This window comes from Tursiops truncatus, chromosome 15 (genome assembly GCF_011762595.2).
Source record: "Tursiops truncatus isolate mTurTru1 chromosome 15, mTurTru1.mat.Y, whole genome shotgun sequence".
Classification (NCBI taxonomy): domain Eukaryota; kingdom Metazoa; phylum Chordata; class Mammalia; order Artiodactyla; family Delphinidae; genus Tursiops; species Tursiops truncatus.
This window is the reverse complement of record NC_047048.1, coordinates 81239326-81254329: the sequence shown is the minus strand read 5'-3', so window position 1 is coordinate 81254329 and position 15004 is coordinate 81239326. Positions and strand designations below refer to the sequence as shown.

Sequence of the window (15004 nt, the reverse complement as noted above, 5' to 3'; positions counted from 1 at the left end):
TATATGAATAATAACATGGCTGAGATTTTCCAAAATTAATGACAGACACCAGGAAGCACAGAGAACACCAAGCAGGTTAAATACCAAAATATCTACACCTAAGCATATCAAACTGAAGAAAACCAAAGACAAAGAGAAAATCTTGAAAGAAGCCAGGGCGGTGGGTGTGGGTGGGAACCCACCTTACCTACAGAGGGACAAGGATGAGAATTACATCGGACATCTCTTCAGAAACCATTCAAGCAAGAAGAGATTTGAGTCAAATATTTAAAGTGTTGAAAGAAAAAGCCTGACAACCTAGAATTCTGTATCCAGTTAAATTATCCTTCAAATCTGAAGGGAAAATAAACTGAGGGCATTTGTCACCAGTAGACCTGCCTTGCAAGAAATATTTTTAAAAGTTCTTCAGAGAGAAGGAAAATTCAGATCTACATAAAGAAAGAGCATTAGAAACGGAATAAATGAAGGTAAAATTGAATCTTGTATTTTCCTTACTTGTAATTGATTAATAGATAACTTCAAAATTATAATAGCAAAATGCATTGGGTAATTATAGCTTGTGAATAAGCAAAATTAACGACAACAATACTATAGGAAACAGAAGGAGGAATGGATTGAGAAGACTGTGTTATAAGGTATCTTCACTACCCATGAGGTGAGATAGTGTTAGTTGATAGTGGACTTGGATCAGCTATAAATGTATATTGCAAACTCTAAGGCAACCATTAAAAAAATTTTTTTAAAGAAGCATAATTGATATACTAGAGAAGAGAGAAAAATGAAGTCATAGAGAATATGCTCAATTAAAACCAGAGAAGGCAGAAAAAGAGAAGACAAAAATTAACAAGTACAATGAATAGAAACAACTACAGTAGATATTAAACCAACTATATCAATAATCACTTTAAACATCAAGGTCTAAATACACCAATTAAAAGACATGGACTTACAGAGTGGATAAGAAAACAAGACCTGACTATATGTTGTCCACAAGAAACCTGCTTTAAATGTAATGACACAGATGCATTAAAAATAAAAGGGTGGGAAAAGATAGATCATTCTTTTTAATGAAAAGAAAGCAGGAGTGGATATTTAAATTCAGACAGAGCAGACTTCAGAGTAACGAAAGTCAGAACGATAAGGAAGGAAGGAAGGAAGGGAAGGAGGGAGAGAGGGATGGGGGAAAGAAGAAAAGAGGTGTTTGGTTTTTTTTTTTAACATCTTTATTGGAGTATAATTGCCTTACAATGGTGTGTTAGTTTGTGCTTTATAACAAACTGAATCAGCTATACATATACATATATCCCCATATCTCCTCCCTCTTGCGTCTCCCTCCCACCCTCCCTATCCCACCCCTCTAGGTGGACACAAAGCACCAAGCTTATCTCCCTGTGCTATGCGGCTGCTTCCCACCAGCTATCTATTTTACATTTGGTAGTGTGTATATGTCCACGCCACTCTCTCACTTCGTCCCATCTTACCCTCCCCCCTCCCCATGTCCTCAAGTCCATTCTCTATGTCTGCATCTTTATTACTGTCCTGCCCCTAGGTTCTTCAGAACCTTTTTTTTTTTTAGATTCCATATATATATGTTAGCATACAGTATTTGTTTTTCTCTTTCTGACTTACTTCACTCTGTATGACAGACTCTGGGTCCATCTACCTCACTACAAATAACTCAATTTCGTTTCTTTTTATAGCTGAGTAATATTCTGTTGTATATATGTGCCACACCTTCTTTATCCATTCATCTGTCGATGGACACTTAGGTTGTTTCCATGTCCTGGCTATTGTCAATGATAGTCATTTTCACAATGTTGATTGTTCCAATCCAAGAACATGGTATATCTCTCTGTTTGTATCGCCTTTAATTTCTTTCATCAGTGTCTTATAGTTTTCTGCATACAGGTCTTTTGTCTCCTTAGGTAGGTTTATTAATAATCACTTGATTCTTAATCGTGTTTATATTTAATTATAAACATAAGATTTATTTTTAGAATAAAAAGAATGAAAAACATCTCCATCATGTGTCTTTGTTCCCAATAATCCCTTTCAGATAGATCTGTGAAGTAATACAGAGCACAGTGTCGACATACCTTTCATTTCAAAGGCCAAAAAAAATAGAGCTTAAGTAGTGAGATCATTTCTATTAGGCTTTATGTTAGTATCAATTAATGAGTTAATCAGTCAAACGAGTATCTGTTGATTTAATCTCACCTAAATGAATGGGTCTCTATTGGTTTATCAATGTGATAGAGCATCAGAGTTCAATGGGCAGGAAGAAAATTCTGCCGGCATAATGTGAGTCTTCACTTTTCCTTTCTGAATCACGAAAGTACCTCTCATTCCTACAGGCTTATCTCCATAATGTTTTTCAAGAGTCTGTCTTATACAAGTCACGAAGTTAAGTTTTCCAGTTCTTCTTTTGGCTTTCACCTCAATGACCTTTTAGTTCCTTGGAAAAATGCTATCGCTTACTAAATATTTTTTTTATTTAATTTTTTTAATTTAAAAAAATTTTTATTTTACTTTAAAAAAATTTCTTTAATTTTATTTAATTTTTTTATTTTATTTAATAAAAAATCTTTTTTATTTTAATTTTTGTTTGCATTGGGTCTTCATTGCTGCATGTGGGCTTTCTCTAGTTGCAGCGAGCAGGGGCTACTCTTTGTTGCAGTGCGCGGGCTTCTCATTGCAGTGGCTTCTCTTGTTGTGGAGCACAGGCTCTAGGCGCGTGGGCCTCAATAGTTGTGGCACATGGGTTTAGTTGCTCCACGGCATGTGGGATCTTCCCAGACCAGGACTCAAACCCATGTCCCCCTGCATTGGCAGGCGGATTCTTAACCACTGAGCCACCAGGGAAGCCCAACGTATTATTCTTAACCTTAGTTTTAAATGAGACTCTCACTCTGCCTGTAGTATTTTCTGAATCTTTTATAACTGGGTTATTTAAAGAGGTTTGGGACTTGGGTAGCTTTGGATTTTCTGAAGAAAACTACAGTAGTTGCAGTAAGCATTCAAAGTTTTAGCTATCTGAGAACTTTTGGAGAATACTGCATTCTTAAAACAAAATCACCTTTCCAGGTTGGCCTTCACTGGCAAAAAGATTAGCCAGTAATGCAAACCCCAAATCGTGATATTTCTCACTGTATTTCCCTAGTAGGCACCCTCCATCTGCAGAGTTAACATGAGCAAAGTAACGTCCATTCACAGGAGGTTTGTGTTCACTTTCCGTGTGAACAACTGGCATAAACTCAGAATTGAATCCAAGAGTCGGAAATGGGCCTGCTTCTGCTCCAAGAACAAAAGCTCCAGGAAGCTGGATTTCTCCTGCGATTTTATTTAGATCATAATTTTTTTTTATTTATAAGAGGCAATAAGTAAGGCACACCTCCTACTTCTGCAATTCTAGTTTTCCCACAGATACCTTTTACGGGAAAGGTAAATGGCTCCTTAGTCAAATTAGGGCAATCCACTACAGAGACCTGGACATCAGCAAAGGTATCCGTTAGCCCCTTCTGCAGAACTCCAAACTCCGGAACTCCACACTCCAGAGGCCCTCCTTTCGATGTGCTGCCTCTCCCCTTCTGCCGAAAAGAGGTATTTTTAAAAAAGAGTCCAGGGTTTCCCTGGTGGCGCAGTGGTTAAGAATCCACCTGTCAATGCAGGGGACACGGGTTCAAGCCCTGGTCCGGGAAGATCCCACATGCCGCGGAGCACCTAAGCCCGTGCACTACAACTACTGAGCCTGCACTCTAGAGTCCGTGGGTCATAACTACTGAGCCCACGTGCCACAACTAATGAAACCTGCACGCCTAGAGCCTGTGCTCCACAATAAAAGAAGCCACTGCAATAAGAAGCTCGCACATCACAACGAAAAGTAACTCCAGCTCACTGCAACTAGAGACAGTCCGTGTGCAGCAATGAAGACCCAATGCAGCCAAAAATAAATAAATAAAAAATAAATAAATGTATTAAAAAAAAAAGAGCCCAACCAAGAAGAAAATATGTCTCCAGAAACAGAAGAGAATTTCTCTCCGTTGCTTCACCCTCTAGAAAAACTTAATAAACATTATGCATTCAGTAAAACAAATGCTGGAAGACAAAATGATTTTCAAATCCTATTTAAGATATAAACTGACCAAAGGGAACAGACTTTTTAAAAAAATTTTTACATAACTAAGAAATAAAATTTTAAATGACAGAGAACACAACAGATACAGCTGGAAATCAAATATTAACAGAGAGAAAAGGCATGAGATGAAATGAATACACATGAAAAGGGCAAAGAGATCAAAGCTGAGGGAAGCTAACAGAGGTGGAGGCCTGTCGCAGGAGACGCGATATAAGCGTTTGGGGGTGTCCCTGGATTACAAAGCCCAACAGTGACAATATATTCAAAGACATGAAGCAGGAAACTTTCCCTGAAATGAAGAAAAACCTCTGAAACTTTATACTTAAAACACTCATATGTTCCAAGAAACTTTTCTTTAAAATGCTGAACACCGAGATATGCTGTAATTGAACAATTGAATTCCAAAGACAGAGAAAGACTTCTTCAAACATTGAAGCAGGAAAACAGATCAGGGAAAAGGAGGGAAATATTTGAGCTGATCTGGCTTTTCCACAGAAACACGTTGCACCAGAAAACAACTTCCACAAATTCCAGACGGGCCGTGGATGTGACCTGGAAACGTTACATGTAGGCAAGATGTTCAAATCAACACAGTGGCTAGATGCTCCACACACAAGAGGACACACATGCCTGGAGAACTCCTTGGGAGAGTTTTGGAAAGAGAACTGGAGTCAATTTTTTCACAGTGAGATCCAACCAGCAAGAGAGTCATCAAAAAAGAATTCAGACCAAATAGACAACTACCCTACAACCCAGCAATTCCATTCCTAGAAACACCCTAACAGAAAAGAGGGCAAATGTCCAGACAAAGACCTGCACATGAATGTTGGAAGCAGCTTTATTCATTGTAGCCCAAATCTGGAAAGAACCCAAACGTGCATCCACAGGAGAATGGACAAACTGCGATACATCCACACAGTGAACACTACCCAGCAGTGATGCAGGAACTACTGGTCCACAAGACACTGATGGATCTCCCAGCGGAAGAAACCAGATGCACATTTTACAAGAGTCAGTTTTCCCAACTCAACTCACTTTATGTGACGATCAAGGACAGGCAACACAGGGCTTCCCTGGTGGCACAGTGGTTGAGAGTCCGCCTGCCGATGCAGGGGACGCGGGTTCGTGCCCCAGTCTGGGAAGATCCCCCATGCCGCGGAGCAGCTGGGCCCGTGAGCCTCGGCCGCTGAGCCTGCGCGTCCGGAGCCTGTGCTCCGCAACGGGAGAGGCCACAACAGTGAGAGGCCCGTGTACCGCAAAAAAAAAAAAAAAAAAAAAAAAAAACAGGCAACACAGATCCAGTGATAGAAGTCAGGACAGAGGTTACCTTTGGGGGCTTAAACAGAAGACGTGCTGGAAACGGTCTGAGTGACCTGGGTGGTGATGACACAGGTGTGTACACGTGTGAAAATTCATCAGGGTGCACTTTGTGTGTGTTCACAGGGAGAAGAAAGGAGGGAGGGGAGGAGGGAGGAAGGCCACCCGCCAGGTCACAGTCACACAGCAGAAAAGAGCGGCCCACCGAAAGTGCCGTCAGGGTAACAGCTGATTCCAAACTCGGGGAAACTTCAACCACTGCGGACGAGGAAACCCAAGGCTAGTCCCACAGCAGCCGTCAGCTATTTCGTAGTGAGGGGAGTGGAGCACAAATACGCTGCGGCTCCAGGAGGCCGATCCGGAGGGAGAATCAGGTAGCGTAGACGCTTGGCTGCAGGGACGCCCACAAGCCAGGGGCAACGCAAAGGCGTCGCCCCCAGGTTCCTACAAGCGATGTCAAGCCCCACATCTCTGACGAGGGGAGCGTGACATTGTTCTGAAATGAAGGCGCTCCGACAGCAAGGACCCATGTGCCCGGCGTGTTCAGTGCCCTTTGCTGCTCTAACAAGTTGCCGCAACCTGAGTGGCTTAGAACAGCATGGATGTATTCTCGTAGAGTTCAGGAGGTCAGAATTCTGCAGTGGTTCTTACTGGACCAAAATTCAGGTGTATCAGGGCTGTCTTCCTTCCCCGAGGCTCTAGGGGAGAATCTGCTCCTTTGCCTTTTCCGGTTTCTAGAGGCTGATGCATTCCTTGGCTTGTGGCCGCTTCCTCTATCTTCAAAGGCAGCAAAGTCATCACTCCAACCTCTGCTTCTGGCCTCACATTCTCTCTCTCTCATCCTCCTGCTTCCCTCTTATAAGGACCTCTATGAATACATGGGGCCCATTCAGACAATCCAGGTTAATTTTCCCATCTTAAGATTCTTCATCACGTCCGCAAAGTCCCTTTTGCTACATAAGGTGACATATTCATAGGTTCCAGAGATTAGGACTTGGGCTTCTCTGGGGGCCATTATTCTGCCCACCACACCCAGAGACTGAGCTTCATTTGTGCAACATCTCAGAGCCTCGATCTCAGACTTCTGATTGGTCCAGGGTGGGTCACACGCCCATCCCTCATCCAATACCCAGGAAGAGAGGAGGGAAATTCTGGTGGGCATCTCTGAACCATAGCAACCAAGTGGCTCTGTGCTCAGCTAACTCCAGAGGGGACCTGAGAGAGACGACAGGACCCACCAAAGCCACATCCCCAGGTCCCTCACCAGAGGCTGAGCTGGCCTCACATCATGGGTCCTCCTTAGCCAACCAGGCAGGACAGCAGAGCCGGCCGCCCACGCCTCCAGCCCTGTCCACACCTGCTTCCCTGCCCTCATTTTTGCTGATCCTGGGCCAGCAGACGAGCGAGGCTGCCAGCTCTTGGCACAGTGCTGATGTCCCCCAAGGCCGGCGAGGTGTGACGGTGACTTGTTATGAGGCTAGCATGGGGAAGACTGGACTTTCTCACCCCTGGTGTCTGGAGACAGCTGCTCTAAATTCCCCTGAGCTCCCAGCCCAGAGGGAAGGAGAGCAAAGCCAGAAACGTAAAAGAGAAACAGATTCCCGGTGCTGAGAGCCAAGGGCCAGGGCCTCAGCTGCTTGGAAGGGAGCTCCCCACTGCTGGGGGTAAAACCCAAGCCCCTCCCACACTGACGATCCCGGGCGTGGTCTGGCTCGTGGTCCCCACTTCTCCAGGCTCATCCTAGCCTTCTTCCTGCTTCAGTCTCCCCCTGCACCTTCCAGCCTACCTACTTTTGCCTACCTGGACCTGCTGCCTGGAACACTGTCCCTGCCCCATCCTTCCCCTGGCCAAATCCCACTCATCTTTCCAGTGTCGGGATACATGTTCCTTCCTCCTGGAATAAGGTCTGTCTGAACCTCGCAGACTGTGAGATGCTCCCTCTCCACAACCCCTCGGACACATGCACCTGTGTCTTCACTTGTCTGTCTCCCTGTGTTGGGTCACAAGCTTCGTGTCCCTTCTCAGATTCTCCCAGGTGCCCCTTCCTTCCCTCTTGGATGACACCACCCCACACCTCCACTTCCATACGTGAGATACCACACAGAGGGGACCCTGGCTTTTCTAGCAGCCCAGAGGGGCTGGATGAGGTGCCTGGGGAGGAAGTGTGTTAGGGGGGATTCCCTGAGCCGGGCAGAACGCCTTCTCCTTTCTCTCTCCCGTGACTTCTTGGAGATGCGGTTCCTCCTTGAAGCCCTTCCAGGGAAGTTCGTGTGTTGGGTGAACACACCTGCCGGGCAGCCCACTCTGTCCCTCCTCAGCACTTTGGGTGTGGCAGCCAGTGCCCTGCAACACCGCCCATCAAATCCTCCCTCATCACCTCACCTCCCTCTCCATCACCTCCACTGCCCTGGGCTTGCTCCTCCCCAGTACATCAGAAGTCACCTAATCCTTGCCTCAGGTTCTGCTTTCTAAAGGATCCCTGCTCTTTGAAGACAGGAACATGTCTATTCATTATTTTAATCCCAGTGCCTGGCAATGAATATATGAAGAGTGATGTGTTCATTCATTTTTCTGACACTCACTTTGCCAAAATGAAAAATAAAAGCACAGAGGAGGTGAGTGGAAGCTCTCTTTCAGCATCCTTGGTCAGAAATTGATCTAATGGCTGAACTGGAATCCTTATGCTCTTATCAACAGGTGGGGAATTGAGAACCTCTTTTCACTTCTGTGAAGATGAACCTGGTGATATAAATTCAGAGAGCTGGAAACACAAGAGGTTTCCTCTCCAGGCCTCGGAGCTTTCCCAACTGTCCGGAGGTGAATTAACCTTGAGCTTGGACTTGTGCCGTCTACAAGGCACATGTCTTTCAGCTACTTTCTTGCAGGTCCTTAAAAACCATGACACGTGGACGTATCAGCACAGTGACAGCCTCCCTCTACCCCGGGTTTCAGCTGCTTTTGAACCACGTGCCCCAATAAAATGAGGCATAAAGGTGTCTGTTTCACATCTTGCAGCAAAGCGCAAGAAATTTCTCCAGATCACTTCCTGAAACAAAGTCCCCTCCATTCTGAGAGGAGGCAGCCAGATGTAGCCAGTACACCTTGAGAACTTGACCCCCTAGAGAAGGGACGACCCTCAGTGCCTCTCCAGCATGGTTGCGTATCCAGTCGTTCAAACAGAAGGCGAGTGACTTTTGCGCTTCTCTCCGGTAGTAACAGTGTGTTTTGTGATATTGCTTTTGTAAGTTTCCCAAGCATGACTCACAATTCTTCCGTTTGCTTGGCTGTTTCCTAATAGTACAACCTAATTAAGCATGATTAGCTTTCAAATTGCGTTAGACTGAGGCCCCCACATATAGAGAACCCCGAATCTAATTAGAGGCCACCGTGAGCATCGGAGAAGCCTGCAGACGTGACACCACTCCACGAAGCATAATTGTCTGCTGGATTTTCTACTTCAATTTTCTTAGTGATGAGAGTTTAAAAAAAAAAAAAAAGTGGGAAAAATACTATGTTTTTCAGCTGCAGTGATAACTTGGACAAACAACTTTGCATCCTCATATAACGTATTTCCGGTAGACATTTCAGAAAGGAGGTGATCATAAAGTGTCTTATAAAGAATGGACGTGTCCCTTTGCAGCTTTTCCCCTCCGTCCTTCAAAATGACTTCATAACATTTATTTTATTTCTTTATCTTTCGACTAGCATGTTTGTATTTATTCTTATAAACTTACAAGAGCTGTGGAAGCCTAAGGCAAGAGTTCTGGAGAGTACTCTGTGTTCTAAACACCACACAGCACCACTCCCATCTGGGCGGTGAGCCTGAGTTCACCCCTCTGCCCAGGGTGCTGGAACCTGCAGACCCTCCCAGCACCCTTAACTGAGGTGGTTCCGGGCACTTCGGTGCCTTTTTTGGTGATATTTTAGCCTGCGGCCTCTGTAGTCCCAGACAGTCAACCATTTCCACCCTTGCCGCACACCGTCCTGTGTTCCGTGTTCAAGGTAATGGCTCTCACACAGGGTCAAGCTCTGGAACATCCTCTAGGGACACGTGTGGCCAAAGACACCAGTGTTGATTTACAGCAAGACATTCCAGAGGACCTGGGCCTGGGGGTCCTGCTGCCACTGACTTTATAACATTCCCATGTTAAAAGGAAGCAGCCACGGGACTTCCCTGGTGGCACAGTGGTTAAGAATCTGCCTACCAATGCAGAGGATGCGGGTTCAATCCCTGGTCCGGGAAGATCCCACATGCCGCGGAACAACTAAGCCCATGTGCCACAACTACTGAGCCTGCGCTCTAGAGCCCGCAAGCTACAACTACTGAGCCTGCGTGCTACACTACTGAAGCCCGCACACCTAGAGCCCGTGCTCCGCAACAAGAGAAGCCACCGCAATGAGAAGCCCGTGCACCGCAACGAAGAGTAGCCCCAGCTCACCGCAACTAGGGAAAGCCTGCACACAGCAACGAAGACCCAACGCAGCCAAAAATACTTAATTAATTAATTATTTTAAAATGAAGTATCCACAGCGTTGGTGCCAAGACCCAGTCAAACTCCTGTTAGCCCCAAGCCTCCCGGGAGCTCATGCTGGCGGATTACTTTTGACTGTTTCTGAAACAGAGAGGGACTTGGGGCAAAGAGAGGAGGCCCACGAGGTCCCAGCCCTGAGGACACCCCAACTTGGTTGATGAGATCACTGAGAACCTAAGTGAGAAAACAAAGCACGACTGGGGTCCGTCTCCCAATAAAACCCAAACCCAATACATGATTGAATTCGTTTGGGGACTGAAAGTAGAAAAAGTTCAGTGGTTGCTTTTTGGGGGAAAAAAAAAAAATTGGCTGGGGGCAGGGGGATGAGTCAATGCTTTTCCTGCCTGAAGTTTAGTGCAATGCACTTCATTTTCTCATGTTTCTGCTCCATTGGGCCGCCAGGAGCCGTCCACCCTCTCCGGCCAGGGGCTGACCGTGCCCTCCAGTCCTGAGGCTGCTTTGGCCGCCCGGCTCCAGGGAAGAGACGTTTGGGGCTGGCTGGGCTGGGGCAAGCGGTCGGACCCACCCCTCCCTCCCGCGTGGGTGGGTGGGCCATCCAGAGGCGTGTTCCCGGGAGAAGGGGCAGTTCTGATGTGAGACTGAGCTGGAGGCAAGGCGCAGTGGCTGGGAACGTAGTAATGGTTGGCTGGTGGACAGCTGCTTAAGGGCCGGAAGTTGATGGAATCACTTGAATCGGTAAGCCAGCCCCACAGTAGCTGTGCCTGTCCACCGGGTCTCGCAAAGACCAGCATAGAGTCCGCGGCCAGAGCAAGCAGCGGGGCATCGCTCCCTGCCTTTTCCCAGAAGCACAGAACTCACACCCCTCCGGGAGCCAGAGGCCCGGGGCTTTGGAGACGTTTAGGAACAGAGCCTCAGCCCAGCACTCTCGTTCCCAGATGCCACTGGTGAGACCGGCTGGTGGCTCTCAGGCTGCTGGAGGGAACCAGTGCGGCCAGACTCTGGAGGCCAGTGGATGACGGATGCTGTGCAGGGACGCTAGCTTCGCACATCTCACCTCGGGACCTTGTTACCCGTTCATGATGAGAGTGTTTAAAAAGCTTTCTAGCGATTTGACGCCGCAGTGACATCAGAGCACGTGACCCGTGCATAGCCAGGCCTGGGCACCAAGGGGTTACCTCCAGGTCTCTGGCAGATTGGAAACAAAATACTCAGCCCTCTGCCACACTTACTGTGGGGAGCTGTAACTGGCAGCCTCCCCTCTGAACCTGCTCGAGGTCCCCACTGAGAGCACCCAGAAATGGGGGGACACATGGCACGAGGGAGGGGGTAGGGCCAGCTTTCCATCGATCAGGCTGGTGCTGCCCAGCACCCGCCCCCACGTGGTCTTCAGATGCGCACAGCGACTTGATTCGGAGCCGCAGGCTACGGTGGGAATCCTGGGCAGGACCCTGTGTCCCCAGGTATCTTCGGGAGGCTGTGCAGCCTAGTGGTTCTCTGTGTGGGCCCTGGAGCCAGGGGGCTTCGGTTCAACTTCTTGCCTCTATATCCTTGGCAAGTTACTTTGGTTCTCTGTGCCTCAGCTTACTGATCTGTGAAATGGGCCTCAAGGCGGGGGCACAGCTGACAGAGAGCATCAACTGGGTGCATGAGGCCCTGTGTCATTCTGTCCTTCCCCAGTGGGGGGGGGTCTTCCCTCTCGATTCAGGTCTCCCCACAAAGGCCACCTCCTCAGAGTGGTCTTCCATGACCCCCCTTTCTCCACGGGTCACCTCATCCCCTCCCATCACGTGTCACTCCTGGGTAGCGTATTTTTATTTGTTTCTTTATATGGCCTGTGGCTCTCCCAGTAGGACACAAGCTTCGGGAGAAAAGACTCCATCAGTCCTGCCTGTGGCCGCATCCTGGTGCTGATAGGTTCTGGGACAAAGGAAGTACCAAGAAATATTTGTGAACAGAAGACCAGATCTTTTCACGTGCCCATCCCGGCTTCCCACCCGGCACAGGTCGATCTGGGTCCCGTCACACCTGGGCCAAGCACAGGGGAGCCCCCGGGAGATGCCGGACGCAGCTTCCATGGGTTACACGCCCCCAGCAAACATGCAAGGAGCCGTCCTCAGGCTGGGTGCCAGGGCTCCTGGGCCTCCCGGGCGCCATCGCCCGTCAAACCAGTTGTGAGTGATCCGTACACGTTGCCAAAACAGCGCCTGCTTCCTTCAGCTCCTTACCGTGGGACGCTGTGTTTCAGACTCTCCGGAAAGCCGGCACCCAGAGAGGTGCTTTCCACATCCCCAGATCCCCTCTCCCTTGAGGGGGAGAGTCGCAACGCCCCATGTCTGAGCGAGGAAAGGTTGGCAGATATCAGTCCCCGCCCCCCACCAGTTTTGCACAAGCAGTCCCAGAAGCCTCTGGAGCCTGTATGGGTTGACACCTCCCAGAGTTTCCAAAACGTTTGGCTGGAAATAGGAAAAGTGGAACTACGTTGTGATACAGAGGAAAGCTGAGACGCCGGGCGAGCAAGCTCCCCTGGACTTTGCCTTTTCAGCAAAGAGCCTCCTTCAGCCCACAGGCCCCATCAGCAGCCAGCCTGGCCAGCGATAGCTCCACGGGCCTCCCACTTCCTGGACCCTCAGGCTCTTCTTCTGCTAAATGGGGGTGATGAGAGTTCTCACCTCACCAGTTAATACAAGAGCAGCACGAAATGCCGTATGTGTCACGTGATGTACCTGCCGTAAACCTAAGTCCCCTTCCCCCCGCACCCTGGATATTTGGGTGGTGGAGGACATCACTGATAGGTTATTTTCTCTATCTAAGAAGGTCTATCTCTTTGACTCCATTTCTGACCACCCACCCCCTCATTCACTGACTTTATGGATTCTTCAGTAAGACAAGCTCATTCCTGCCTCAGGGCCTTTGCACTTGCTGTCCTCTCTGCCTGGAGCTCTTCGATATTTTCATGGCCACCTCCGGATCATTGTTCAGGTTTTATCTCAATGTCACCTCCCTAGAGAGGCCTTCCCTGCCCCTTCACCTCAAGATTCCCCGACCCCTCCCCCCAGCCCAGCTTCCTGCTCTGTTTTCACGACTTCCTCATGGGAAGTAGCCACAGCAACGATCTGCTTCTCCCATTAGAAGGTGGATTCTCTCCTTCCAAGAGGACAGAATCCACCTTGAATGGAATCTTTTTTTAAAGCTTCAAGCAAAGCACCAGGCTGTGCTCTCCACAGCCCACCCCAGGAGCCCTGCAGTTCTTGGGGGTCATGATGGGGCAGGTGGGGTGCCCTGGTGGAGGGGGTCACTGCGAACCATGGGCCGGATAGGACCGCCCACTGCGGGGCAGGATCCCCACCTGGGGAGGGTTTCTAGCCACCTTAGCGGAGGCAGGTTTCAGAAGGGACCCTTGGTGGCCATGGTGGAGGCCGTCCACATGCTCTACCCGGTCTGCTGCCTGGGGGCCTGTGGGACCCCTGGGGGAGACAGAAAACTGGGAGTCAGGAAACAGGAACTCTGAGCCCATCTCAGCCACTCACTTGCTGTGTGACTTTGAGCAAGTCACTTCCCCATTCTGGGTCTCAGTTTCCTCAACAGTAAAATGGACAGAGTAAGACTGATGCCAGCTTTGCCTCCACTTTTGCCTCTTCCCAGCTGTGCTGTCCTGGGGGAGTCACTCCACACACCTGGGCGCATTCCCTAGGATCTCAAATGGGACGAGACTTGTATCCACCTCATAGGATTAAACTAATACTGATACTAATACTGACAGAAGCTTCCTTGCACTTAGTAAGTGCTCAGTAAATATCCGGCTCATGATCAGAGGCTGGGAATCTGCTCAGACCACTCCCAGGAAGAGGAGGAAGGACCTCCACCATGAACACGGCAGGGGATGCAGAAAGATCTTTTGTAAATGGTGGCGAGGCTGGAAAAAACAAAAGCATGAGCCGGGAGGAGGAGTAGAGGGTGTGTTTCCACCTGGGCTGGTCGCTGGGTGTGAGCTGGTGCCCGCTTTGGACACAGCTGGCATTTTTAGCAGCAACCTGGGGTCTGGACCTCTTGGCTCCCAGCTGCTCATTAAGTGAAGCCATCTGATTCCTCAACGCGGGACAGGTAACCAGCAAAGAAACCAAGATGGCTGGGAGACCCACCCCTGACACATTCCTCCCTTCTCAGAGCTTTGAGGGGGTCAGAGAGTTTGGGGACCAGGAAGAAAGCGTAGTCTGGGAAATATTAACTGCACACCCACAGCTGACCAGACAGGCAGAACCCACAGTGACTTCCAGGCGAGTCCGGGGCTGGAGAGTGGCTCAGCCAGAAAGCCGCCTTCTAAAGGCTCGACCACAAGCAAACGTGAGCCATGTTACGAGTGCGGCAAAGTCAAGGCTGGACAAGCCCAGTTCTTTCCTGAGTCCTGTCGGCAGGAAAACCATCCAGAAAGTGTGCACTCAGAGCCCTTTCTCGTGGAACTTCAGAAGGCCAAGGGGTAGAGTGGGGATGCAAAGACCCAGATTTTGGTCTCGGCTGTCTCCTAGCAGCTGTGTCACTGTGGGCAAGTCGCTCCCACTCTCTGTATCCGTGTAAAAAGGGTAAAACTAAGGACTAAGAGTCTCCTAGAGGCTGTGCCGTTGTAGGATTATACGATTCAAAGGCTCCTTGGCATCTGAGTTTTTTGCTCTCTCTCTGAAAACCTAAAGGGTAGTGGGGGGGGGGGGGGGAAGGGGTGGGGGGTGTTGTTTGCACAGAGGAAATCAAAATCAAGTTCTAATCCTTTAGGTTTTCAAAAGCCATGCCCAAATCCTGAGATTGCCAGGAATCTGTCCGTTGTAAGAGACAGAAAGCCCAGCTCAAACCAGCTTGAGCAAAAAGGCATGTTTAGTTGTTCCCGGAATGTAAAGATGTGTTGGTTTCAGGAATGGTGGTATCCAGGGGCTCAAATAATGTCACCACCTTGTTTTTCCTCTCACCCCAGTTCTGTAATTCAGAACGACGTTTACCTAGTGGCAGCTAATCCCCCCTCCAGGCTCTAGCACCTGTGTCTTCAGCAGCCCTGATGGAAAGAGATTTCCTT

The 15004-nt window shown here is 48.7% G+C and overlaps 1 pseudogene; it reads right to left on the bottom strand.

The window, feature by feature from the left end:
• Positions 1-2244: 2244 nt before the first annotated feature.
• On the bottom strand, positions 2245-12099 carry LOC101317310 (ester hydrolase C11orf54 homolog; annotated as a pseudogene).
• Positions 12100-15004: the final 2905 nt, after the last annotated feature.